The sequence below is a fragment of the Piliocolobus tephrosceles genome, chromosome 2 (genome assembly GCF_002776525.5).
Source record: "Piliocolobus tephrosceles isolate RC106 chromosome 2, ASM277652v3, whole genome shotgun sequence".
NCBI lineage: Eukaryota > Metazoa > Chordata > Mammalia > Primates > Cercopithecidae > Piliocolobus > Piliocolobus tephrosceles.
Genome location: NC_045435.1, coordinates 191,460,823 through 191,474,235, shown reverse-complemented (window position 1 = coordinate 191,474,235; position 13,413 = coordinate 191,460,823).

The following is a 13,413-nucleotide window of genomic DNA, read 5'->3' as shown; positions in this document are numbered from 1 at the left end:
GGTCAGGAGGGATGCAGTTTGTAGGGATGTGGTCAGGAGGGATGCGGTCAGGAGGGGTGAGGGCCAGAGGGATGCAGTTCTTAGGGATGCGGTCTGGAGGGGTGCGATCAGGAGCGGTGTGGTCAGGAGGGATGTGATCAGGAGGGGTGAGATCAGGAGGGAAAGCCTCACCCGGATCCGAACCAGGTGTACACGTCGCTGTATAATTGTATCCGTGATGCACGCCACGCTCCTGAGAGGCCTGAGTGTGAGGGGAATGCTGTCCTCAAACCAAGCGGTTTCCAATGGCAGAATCCTTTATAAAACACTAGAACTGCTGGAGCTCAAAAAGCAGATCTCATGAAGGTAGAAAAGAGAACGGTGGTTACCAGAGGCAGGGAAGGGTAGAGGGAGGGGGAGGATAAGGGGACAAAAAGCATATAAATGTATCAGCACTGAATGGTACCCTTAAAAATAGTAAACTTGGTAAATTTTAGATGTCTATTTTACCTCAAAAGGAAAATGCTAGAACAATTTCAGCCAAAAAAAACCCCTGAATTCTTGAGCACAAAGTAATTTAGTTTCTTAGGTGACTGGAATTTTTTTGTACTATTTTTAGGAAGAAGAGGTTAATAAGAAATCAAAAACAAATCGAGGATTTATTTTCTAAAACAACAAAATACCAGCAGCTTCCAGGGACTCCCCTGGAATCCACACATAGCCAGTGCAGTCCAACTTCATTACATGCTTGCGACAGAACAAACCATGTTCAGAAGGATGGCCCTTGAATCCCCAGGTCATCAAAGGACGTTTCTATTCACTCAGTAGCCAGAATCCCTATTTCCTTTGCATTATAGTGAAGTGGAGCCTGGTCGTGTTTCTAAATTAACTACAAGCTCCTTGAAATTGATTATTCAAGAATTCTAGCATCTTTCGGACAAAGGTGTCACTGTATATAAATTTAATGTATTGAGCATCCAGAAATGATTTGGTCTTTGAGAGGAACCTCATGTGGCCGCATCCTGTAGATATTTGATGGGGATGGGTCATGATGGTGGTTCTCAACTGGGGCGGGGGCATTCCCCTTCGCCCCGGGAACATGTGGAAATGTATGGAGACCTTTTCGGTTGACATAATTGGGTTGGGGAGTGGGATGCTACTGGCATCTAGTCAATAGCGGCCAAGGGATTCTGCTCAGTATCCTATAATGCACAAAACAGCCCTTCATAGCAGTTTACAGGCTTAAAAACAGAAAAAGCCTATTGAATGCACCCATGTAGCTAACCTTTATAAGGAAATCAAGAAAAACAAGAAAGTCATTATGACTAGCTTACCTTTGATGCTTTAAACCACTTCTGATAAAAAGTTAAGGACTTTTATATTGGAATGTAAAATATGTAGACTAAGAACATTTCCTGCAAGTGAGTCAAAAATTCTCTGAATTATAACAGGCTCTTGAATGGCTATAAAGTTTAGAGAAAACTAGTAATACAATACCTTCAGTTTTTTGTGATGAGAATCTAAAATCTTATCACAGAAGCTTGAAAACAGTTTTCAGTACAACTATTCCAAGGGCAAGGAAAAAAATTTTTTTTGATTTAATCTAGAGTCTAGAATTGACTGCTGTTCATTAAGGAACTTTCTTTCTTCTTAAAAAGATTATTTTATACAGTAGAATTTCATAAGTTACACAATATCTTTTCATTTGATCAAAAAGTAACTATATTTTATTTCTAAGAGAGATGGAATTGATTTGGCAAATGGAAACTAAGAAACTATTTCTAGATGGATATTTTGGCTTTTACTATTACATGGAAGATGACAAAATTAAGCAGGAAATTATAAAAGTCTGTGGCTCAAAGGAGGAAATTACTTGTGTGGTATCTGTGGGAGGTTTCACTGGGGTGCTACCAGCACAGATAAAGTGAGGGGCTTGGCCAGATTTTTTCTTTTCTTTTTCTTTTTCTTTCTTTTTTTTTTTTTTTTTTTGAGATGGAGTCTCACTCTATCGCCCAGGCTGGAGTGCAGTGGTGTGATCTTGGCTCACTGCAACCTCCACCTCCTGGGTTCAAGCAATTTTCCTGCCTCAGCCTCCCGAGCAGCTGGGATTACAGATGTGAGCTACCACACCGGGCTAATTTTTTATATTTTTAGTAGAGATGGGGTTTCACCATATTGACCAGGCTGGTCTCGAACTCCTGACCTTGTGATCCACCCACCTCAGCCTCCCAAAGTGCTGGGATTACAGGCGTGAGCCACCGCGCCCGGTGCAGCCAGCTTTTCAATTTAGTTTCTGAGCATTGCTGCTTATACCACTACCCTTGCACCACGGCCACCATGCCCTGAGCAGAGGGCAATGAGTGGGGAAGATGTTGTCCCTGCTTTTGAGATGTTTCTAGTCCATTTGGGCTGTTTTGAGGTGTTTATAGTCCATTTGACTGAAGACACAGTCAAATAACTAGACAGTTCCAGCCCAGCATGATCAGGACCCTGAAGGAGCCAGTACTTGGGAGCACCTGGGAGGGCTCTCACACCCAGGCTGGGGGACAGGGGATGCTGCCTGGTGGCAGAAAGACCCGGGTCTCTCTAAAGTGCCTGCCAGGTCTGACGTCTTACATGTGGCTCTGAAGAGAAAAAATAAGTACAGAATCACAAGAGTGTGGTAAAAAAAAATCCTTCAGGGGGAGAAAGAAACAGTCCACGAGAATACTGTCAAATCATCTAATACCTTTATTCAATCGTGCTTGGAAAGAGGAAGCGAGGCAGACACAGGGGCCCTGGAATCTGTGAAACAGCTACCCCAGGTTTACTCAGGTTGTTAAGGAATCTCCAGGGACATCCCTCTTCCCATTAGCAGGGATTAGGCCTGAGAAGATGCCACAGCTCACTGATATCTGCTCTATTAGATTTTACAAAGCCAAGTAATTGCCGTTTGAGGCTCAAGTCATGGCGAGGGATTCCTCTGCGTTTCTGTTCATTTGTATAGCAATTAATTTGTACCTAAATGAACAATAAAAACGGTTATGTGATCCAATAAAGTAGACATGATGGCAGAAAAAAATAACCTCATCTGTTTTACCCCCATGGCAAGGCCAAATCGTCCTTTTCCCCTCCCACTGTTGTTTGTCTCTCTGGAGAAGGTTATTTTCAGGCAGGCAGAGCGGGAACCGGGTGTGCATGCTGGCCCCTGCCAGGGGTCCAGCCTCAAAGGCCACAGAGAGGAAAATGGGATTTGCGTGATGTAAAGTATTGTTGACTTGCAAGGGTTCAAGCAGGTCACCACTGCAGCATGCTCCCAAGGAAGGCCAGGAAACAGGCTCCCTGAAATTGTTTAAGGCAAAGATAGACACAAACCACCCGAGAAGATGTTAGCACACTCGGGCAGCATATGGCTAGCAGACACATTCTGTCTGGCATGAAAGGGTTTTTAAGTCTTTGGGTTTGTTTCCAATGTTTAAAAATTAGGATATTTCACATGAATATTCAGATTCTCAATTGTCTTGAAAAGTTGGAAGCTTGTTGACCCTGTATCCACATTCCCGCCCCACAACATTTGGCTGCAGTTGGGTGGTCACTGTCCCTTTTGAAGTCAGGCATGTTTGCCAGTTTGCTTCAGTCCCCACCATGCTCCGTTGTCCTATGCTGTGTCTGCCTCTCTGATTCTTACCCTGCCTGGCTCCTATAGGATTTCAGTTTGTGACCCCTGTTTTAGGATTTGGCTGGTCACTTACAGGAGTAACTTGCTTTGGTTGCTGTTTAGAACAACTTCAGTTTTTAACTTCTTGGAGCATTTTCCTTTTACAGAATTTGAATCTTGGGCATGGAGGCTGCTCTCGATCTTATACTTGCTGCTGTGTTATTTGGTTCTGTTGCCATAGAACCATAGACCTCTCCACAGGGAACTTACTTTGGAGAATAGCTCATCCACTTGCCTCTTTTAGGAACTAAGGCTCAGAGAGGCCAAGTGACTTGTTCAAGGTCACACAGTGACTTGAGACAGAGGCAAGACTGGAACCAGTTCCCATACTTTTCCTACTATCTTTCAGCCTCTCCTGGGGTGCTCATTCCTAATACTGCATGACCCAAAGAAATAATATAACTTCCCAGGTCGTCGTGCAGTCTTTTCACCTTGGAAAAGTTTGAACAGTTGGAGGCCTGTGGGGCACGGCTGTCTGCTCTCCAAGATGACCCCTGGTCACGGAATGCAGTGTTCAAAGCTTAGTTTCTGATACCATCTGTTGATTCTAAGAGCCTTGAACTGGGAGTGAGGCCAACGAGGTTCTAGTCTATCTCTGCCTCTTACCAGCTCGGTGAGCCTGGGCAAGTTTCCTCACCTCTCTGACTCAGAACTTCCCAAGTGAAGACAGGAATGCCTGCCTCACTGGGTGTTGTCATCATCACAGGACAGAACACAAATTAAAGTTCTCAGAAAAATGTAAAAAGTTAGATAAATGCGAGTTACTATTACGGGCTATTAAGCTGAGATATTAGAGACTCTCAGAATTCTCTCTTTTCACAGGTGAGAAAGTGGAGGCTCAGGAAACAGGGTCCTCCAGCCAGTGACCAGTTCAGATTAGCAAGCAGTTCTCCTGTCCTCCCTGCCACAGCCACAGTTGGAGTCACGGATCTCGGTTAAAGCCATCTGGCCCCAAGCACGTGGGCAGCTGGTCATGGGGTGAAATGGGAAACGCCTTAACCTCCCCTTACAAGAGTCTGTGGAAGCAGAGTCCCAGCCGCAGGAAGAGAATCACGAAATCCTGCTCATTCTGAGGGCAGAGGCAGAGAAGGAGGGAAGGAAGGCTCTGTCCCTCCTCATCAACCCAAGCCTGGGATTCTGGGTAGCACTGACTCAGAAGACGCTGGGAGACCGCAAGAGCCGACCCCCACACTTGCTGGTGGCTGATTCCCAGCCTGTGAGCTTGGGTTTGGGAGGTATTACACTGTGCCAATGAACACTGTTTTTGCAAACTTGTGGGACCTGCCAGCTCTCTCAGTTTAACTAGATCTCTGCAGTGACATCCAGGCATGTTCTGCATTAAATTAGAGCTGGTAATTTCAGAGGGAAACAGCTCTGAGATGGCATGAAAGACGAAAATCTGTTCCTTGAAAAATGACACCATATGTGCCTGCACTGCTGCAGTTAGGGTAAAAGGCTTTTCCTCCCTTGGTTACTCATCAAGCCGCCAATGTTAATGTCAGATTTGCAACAGAACCATATACTAATGGAACCCAAATTAGCTCTAAAATTAGCTCTTAACAAGAAACTCGAGGCTAGCTCAAGGCAAGCAGATTTCCCTGACTGTGAGAGACAGAAAGCACTTTAGCAAAGCAGCCACATATTGATATTCTCAAGCTTCAAAAAAGATCACTCTTGCTCAGAATGAATTGCCCGGGAAGAATTGTGCACAGCCTGCTGTCTGCCTATGCGTCAAGAACATAGCAGCTCAACCTGCAGTTTTAAGGAAACCTTCCACAAAACAAAGAAGCTATTGAGAGCTTAGCGTGTGAGGAGAGAGAAGAACTCAGGGGGTCAGATCTGGGTGAGGAACCGGGTCCTGGGAGCGGCACTGTTCAGATTTAGAGTATGTTCCAGCATCACTGTTTATTTAACACCTTTAGAGAACCCAAGGACTATGGAGAAATCAGTTATGGCAAATATCTACATGGATAAACGATATTTAGCAGCTGACATTGATTATTGTGAGTTCTCTTCCAGCATCCTTAAAAATTATGAACTGATTTTTTTGTTGTTGTTGTTTTTTGAGATGGAGTCTTGCTCTCTCGCCCAGGCTGGAGTGCAGTGGTGTGATCTCTGCAACTTCCACCTCCTGAGTTCCAGCGATTCTCCTGCCTCAGCCTCGTGAGTAACTGGGATTACCGTGCCCGCCAACGGTAATGCCACGCCGGCTAACTTTTGTATTTTTAGTAGACACGGGTTTTCACTATGTTGCCCAGGCTGGTCTCGAATTCCTGACCTCAGGAGATCCACCCGCCTCAGCCTCCCAAATTCCCAGAATTACAGGTACGAGCGATCGTGCCTGGCCCCTAACTGAAACATTTGTTCAAGGGTGTCCCATCGGTAGCAACACTTCTAAGATATTCACAGAGCAGCAGACTTCATTAACAGGTCTCAGTCTAGCCAAGTCTTTGCTGCCCCTGACTGCTCGGTAAGCCCCTCACGGGCCCCGGCGAGAATTTGGAAGTCAATGAGTCAACACTGTGAAGGCCACTTTGTGTTTGGAGTTTAGTCCAGGGTTTGTGGACCAAGGCTGAGAGGAGGAGGAGGGTGTAGGATGGGTGATGAGAGCCACTGAAACCTACCCAAGAGGGAAAAAGGATTAAGAAATTAAAGATGCAGCTGGGGAGTAAGAGGAGGAAGCTGGTTTAGGGGCAGGTGGCTTGAATTAGGCACCTCCCATTAGGAAACATGCATCCAGCTCTTGTGGACGAAACATTTACGTTCCCATCCACTCAAGGAAGCAGTGCACTCCTCTTTGGCTAAGGAGTACCTCTCACCCTGACGTTTTGGGGCATGTGAATTCCATTTAGTTTCACACTCTCGCCACTGGGCATTTTTGGTTGGGCATTGGGGTTGGTTGCACTGAATAAGTCCTCCTCTCAGTCTATTGGGATGATAAAATGGGTACATAGATAACCAAAATATGAGCTAGTGGGGAAGAGTGCTCCGAGGAAGGACCCAAGAAAGTGCTCTGGGGCTACAGATGACGGAGAGATGAGTTTTATGTTGCATCGGGGGAGTCCTCACAGAAGAGGTGGCATCTAACAGGGCCTGGAAGGATGAGTAGCAGTAAGTTATGGAACCTTTAGACCAGTGGAGGTCATTAACCCAACATACAAACAAGTCCCTCTGGAACTCAGTCCGTTCTGGCCACGACTCAAAGCCAGGCTGAGCTTTCCTCTCTAGCTGGCTCGCTTCTCTTGAAGTGTGCTGGAGAAGAGGCAATGAAGCAACAAGACACAGGACGAGGACAAATCTGGCAACCCAGGGATGCTCGGGATGAAGGTGAGAACAGGGGAGCAGAGACAGTGTGTCCTTAGACAACGTGCTGGGTGGAAACGAAGACCGAGTCTGCCAATGCAAACAGCAGCAGCAGCAGCAGCAGTCACAGCCACTGATGGCTCATGACTGTGCCTTCCCAGAGCGACTGACAGTCTGCCTGTGATTCCTCCGTCACCTCTTCCTTCTGTCCCTAGGCTTCAATCCGGGCAATTGACTCCTTCATTTAGGGGCAAAGAGAAGTCAAACTCAATCAGTTTTCTGACAGCTCTGATACTGACTTACAACAGATTACTTAAAAAGATAAGAAGGTGGAGATATTTATTTGCATAGTTGACACCCACAAAATAATAGTTTTTTGGACTTTACAATCACGCACATGAAGAGTTTCTAGGATTACTATGGGATGTGATTCAGTTTCAGGGTTGCAGTTGAACCATTGCTGACAAATGGTACCCCTTCATTAAGACCCATTTGTCTCCCACTCAGTTCCTCCCGCAGGTAATTGTGGAACAACAGAAACTCTAAGCCTGGATGAAGAGACGTTGGTTAATGGGTGCAAACATGCAGCCAGCTAGAAGGAATAGGTTCTATAGTTCAGTAGCATAGTAGGGTGACTAACAATGCTTATTACATACCCCAAAATAGCTACAAGAATTGGAATGTTCCTGACACAAGGAAATGATAAATGGTTGAGGTGATGGCTATCCCACTTACCCTGATTTGATCATTACACATTGCATGCAAGTATCACAATATCACAGGTACCTCACAAATATGTACAATTATTATGTATCAATTAAAAAGTAATCTAAATATAAAATTCACCATTTTAACTATTTTAAAAAACCTCTATTTGTGAAGAAAAATGATGTGTTGTGGAAAAAGCTCTAGCTTGCATTGTAATCCAAGCTCAGCGTGAAAAATTGCTATGTATCTGACTGATTCATTTAATTTCTCTGCATTTACCCTCTTGGGCAATTAAATGAAATGGTGTGTATAAATGTGCTCTGTGAAAGATAAAGGACTATACAAGTGCTAGTTATTAGTAATGATACGTATACCGCCTCACAGGGCTGTTATGAGTCTTCTTTGAGAGTGCTCTTCAAAAGAAAGTTATTGTCAGAAATTCTAGAATCTTCTAGCCTCAGAAAGAACTGCAGATGCAATAAAGGTTTATTGAATTATCAACAACTGAAGAAAAAAGTAAAGCCCAGCGCATATTGTATTAGGTTAACTAGAATTACAACTGGCAGAAACATATTTCTTATTAAATAAAGAAAGAATATTTTCAGTGAGATAAATGTCAAGTTCTCTAATGATGTTTATAAATCAATTTTTAAGACGAATAACTTGCTATCATAATCTCTCATTTTTCCTGGCACTGCTTGGCAGGACAAATCTCATAAATGCACAACCTTTTGTGTCAGTACAAATAGATCCATCTTCTCTGATTATCTCTACAGTTTAGGACCTGCAGTGCAAAGATACCAACATTAGTGGGCATGGGCTTTGTTTGTATCTTTTTCTAAATTGGCCAAGGACTTCATGGGGTGGTTTGCAATAAACCTTACTCAATATAACAAGCCCCCTTCGAATATATCTCTTGAACTCAAGAAAAGGACTCCCAATTAAAAAAACAAAAAACAAAAAACAAAAACAAAACTTGTGCATAAATGGAAAGTATTTGGCAGCTGAGGCTGTCAAAACAAAGTGCCACAAATTGGATGGCTTAAACAACAGAAATTTATTTTCTCACAGTTCTGAAGGCTAGAAGTCTGCGATCAGGATGTTGGCAGGTTTGGTTTCTTCTGAGGCCTCTCTACTTGGCTTGCAGACAGCCGCCTTCTCGAGGGTCCTCATGTGGCTTGTCCTTGGTGTGTGTGCACCCCTGCTGTTTCTTTGTGTGCCCAAATTTCCTCTTCTTATAAGGACAGCAGTCAGATTGGGTTAGGGCCCACCCCAACAGCCACGTTTTTTTGTTTTTTGTTTTTTCGTTTTTTGGTTTTTTAAGACAGAGTCTCGCTCTGTCGCCCAGGCTGGAGTGCAGTGGCCGGATCTCAGCTCACTGCAAGCTCCGCCTCCCGGGTTTACGCCATTCTCCAGCCTCAGCCTCCCGAGTAGCTGGGACTACAGGCGCCCGCCACCTCGCCCGGCTAGTTTTTTTTGTATTTTTAGTAGAGACGGGGTTTCACCGTGTTAGCCAGGATGGTCTCGATCTCCTGACCTCATGATCCGCCCGTCTCAGCCTCCCAAAGTGCTGGGATTACAGGCTTGAGCCACCGCGCCCAGCCCATACAGCCACGTTTTAACTTAATCAGCTCCTTTACACCCCTAGCTCCAAATATAGTCACATTCTTGGGTACCAGGGATTAGGGCTTTAGCTTATATATTTGGGTGGACACAATTCAGCTTATATGAGGAAGAGAGTATTTATGTGACTTCTGAGGAAACAAAATGCCCATAGATATCATCCACTAGGCCAGTCCAAGACAAACACAATCAGACTCCTCTCCTGCACATACTGTGCCTGTGACATGGGCTGCGTGTGGCCCATGCATGGGCACAAACAGTGCAATGCAGCACCCTCCGTTCAAGCAGCCCTATGGGAAGTGGGTATGGGAGAGGAGGTGGGGCTTCTCTGTCAAGGTCAAGGTCAGCTGTGCTGGCATCTGAACAGCAGCTGCTGGAGCCGTGGGAAGCAATGTGGATAGGGTAGACAGGGCCATGCTGCTTTCCACACACCCTGTGGGTTCTCCTCCCCCGACAATTTTTTTTTTTTTTTTTCTAAAGGAATTTATCCTAGCCAGTTATGAAATCAGGAAGCCGACCTAGAGTTTCTGGAGACCTGATCCCTTTCCCCCAGCCCCAAATCTAATAGACAACATCAGGTGGGGAGGACAGAGACAGAAAACATTGTCTCTTTAGCAATAGCCTCTGCCCTTTCCGATTTCCAAAGAAATCCACAAAACAAAACAAATGTGCTCAAACACCACCTCACCCCACCCTGCACATGGGAGGCCTGGGCCCTGTAGTCTGGAAGCTTCCTGATTTTCCTGTGGGAACAGTGCGTGTGCTTCGAGGCACGCTCCAGAATGCCTGGAATTTTCCACATGTGGCCCTCCCTGCCAGCTACAAGCCTAGGCCAGAGTGACAAACAGAGCCAAGGGAAGCGTAGCTTTCAGTCTAATGCACAAGGATCATGCAGAGACTCAGAACTAAACCAATCAGACAATGACCAGAACTATGGTGTGCCTCCTATGTGCCAGACATTCACATATACGATGCAATTCAACCCTGGTCCCCACCACCGTGAGGCTGAGACCTTTATCTTCATTTTACAGGTCGGGAGACCCAAGTTCAGTCAGGCTCAACAACTTGCTTCTTCAACCTCAACACCAGCGTCTGTGAGTGGCAGAGCTGGGGTTCAAACCAAAGCTAGGACATCTCTCCTCCATACTATGCTGACTGCCCCGTGCCCAAACCACTAATAACATAGAGTCACGGGCCCCCAGGGCCACAGTCACTGAAGTCAGCACCAGATGGTTCTCTTATCTGCCTCTGCCAAGTGTAGCCTCAGGACTTAGCACATAGAAGGCTCTCAACAAAGGAGAATTGAACTCAAGTATCACTAGGTCATGACACAAGCCACACCAGGTCACTGGGGCAAAGGCTCACCCTGATTCTGAACAAAGGTAGTGACCGGAGGCCCGGGGGAGCCCTTGCAGGGTGAGTAGAGTGCTGGCCTGTCAGCCACAGAGGGGTGCTCAGCTTTGGTCCTGCAGGGTGAGGGGACAAAGCAAGTGAAAGAAAAAAACACATTTCCAGGCCCTGAAGGAATGGCCCTCTGTGACCTACGGTGCCACTCTTTTTCCCCCTTTCCAGTGAGTGGTGCTTAACCCAGGGATTTTTTTTTTTTTTTTTTCAGACAGAATCTCACTCTGTTGCCCAGGCTGGAATATAGCGGCATGATCTCTGCTCACTGCAACCTCCACCTCCTGGGTTCAAGTAATTCTCCTGCCTCAGCCTCCCGAGTAGCTGGGATTACAGGTGCACACCACCACACCTGGCTAATTTTTGTATTTGTAGTAGAGACGAGGTTTCGCCATGTTGGCCAGGCTGGTCTTGAACCCCTGACCTCAGGTGATCTGCCTCCCTCAGCCTCCCAAAGTGCTAGGATTACAGGTGTGAGCCACCATGCTCAGCCCATCCAGGGTTTTTACAGTAATTTCTATTCTGAAACTGCAACTTCGCCAAGAAGACAGACAGTGGAGAGAAGTTTTGTCTAACACGGTCACTGTGTTCTTTTGAACAAATCATTCCCCATCATTTGCTTCCTTGGCTGCCACACTGGGCCAATCATGCTGACCACCTTTTCTCTTTGGGGAAAGCAGAAAGTGTTTACATCCAGCAGAGCTCAGAATTCCCGGAGAAAAGTATGAGGTAAACACGGTACCTGCACCACTCAAATGGAATCCCGGCTTGTTTTTACTTTCACTGCCAAGATAAAAGTATGTGGCATTTCAAATTTGTCCTCTAAAGCTTTAAAAGCCTTTTTCATTTCCTGAGTGCTTTGGGAGGGAAGGTACTAATCTGTTTTAGAAAACAGTGTATTTTCTCTTTTGGAATTCGGGATCTCTGGGTAGATAAGAGAAAATTAGATTAAAGAATCAATCTAGTCATTAATTTCTACTTATAGACGCTCCTCCTTGGCATGTGTCCATCCACAGTTTATAGAAACACTATTAATCTAGGGGGAAATTCTGCCTCAGCCTTTCATTCTCATGGAGAACAAGTATTTGTAATTCCTCCTTTTTTTTAAAAAAAAAAATCTAAACTCATTTCTTCCTTGAAGCTCTTTCTAAACAGCTATTGATCTTCCCCACCTCGGGGAGGCCATGAATAAGGCGGGGTCCTCAGGACTCCTTTAATGCCTTTGCTTGGGATTGTATGTGCTCCCCGAGGCCCGCTGAGGGTTCTGCCTCTCAGTTAAGCATGAGCAGGTCCCAGTGGGCTTTCCGGCAGGTCATACCACAGCTGCACCTCAACCCAGGCCAGAGCGTGGGGAAGCGAGCTCGCCTGAAGGCCCCACTGCCTCCCAGCATCTCCACCCACGGCCAGGTTCCACGTGTGTCCGGCTCCTGCTTTCGGTGGTTTGCCAGCAGGCAGACACCTGCTGAAGAGCTAACTGGTAACTAAGGGAACGGCTGCTCATAATAAGATGCAGGACTGTCCTTGAACCAGATGCCTCTCAGGCACCTCCAGGCACTCTTTGGCCTCTCCAAAGGCTGCTTGTTTCAGTCCCACCTTCACTCCCGTGACAACTCCATGCAGGCGCCAACAAACTTCACCTGAGCCCAACCCAACAGTGTCTGGCCTCAAGGCCACGCCACCCACCACTGTTCACAAGGCGTCCCTGTTGGCCTGTGATATGGTTCGACTCTGTGTCCCCACCCAAATCTCATGTCAAATTCTAACATGTCGGGGAGGGACCTGGAGGGAGGTGCTTGGATCATGGGGGCGGATTTCCCCCTTGCTGTTCTCATGATAGTGAGTGAGTGCCCATGAGATCTCATGGTTTAAAAGTGTGGCACTGGCCAGAGGTGGCGGCTCACGCCTGTAATCCCAGCACTTTGGGAGGCCAAGTCGGGTGGATCACCTGAGGTCAGGAGTTTGAAACCAGCCTGGCCCACAAGGAGAAACCCTGTCTCCACAAAAAATACAAAGTTAGCTGGATGTGGTAGTGCATGCCTGTCATCCCAGCTACTTGGGAGGCTGAGGCAGGAGAATCGCTTGAGCCCGGGAGGCAGAGGCTGCAGTGAGCCATTGCACTCCAGCCTGGGCAACAGAGTGAGACTCTGTCTCAAAACAAAAACAAACAAACAAACAAACAAAAACGTCGGGGGGGTTAGTCTTGATGGAGGAGCTATTAAGACTCGAAGAAAGGCATTCTAATGATGGAATTATGGGCCCTGGGGTTGAAGGGGGTAATGTCAATCCAGATTTGCAGAGAGAGGAAAAGAGAGAGGGAGAGCATGAGCATGTTGGGGTGGGAAGGGATGCTACTGTCTTTTGCTACCTTGTCTTCTTATGCCTCCTCTTCCTTCTGCCCTTGCCTCGACCCAAGCTTTTCTCTGTCTGGCTGTGCTGTGACATGCTTTTTTTTTACTTGTACATTCTGCTTCCCAAGGTGTTTCATCCCAGAGAAACACCTGCTCCCTCTGAAGGAGGTTGCCTGAATTATAAATGAGTCTCCAACGAGAAAATGTGCTCTTTTCCTTCTTTTTCAGAAGAAAAAGGCCCAGACAAGTGCCTACTGAATGTTCTTCTTTTTCAGAAGGAAACGAGAAAAAGAGGTAAACAAGTGGCCAGAATGTTTCTCTGAGTGTCCCCGGATAATGCAAACCTCACTTCCC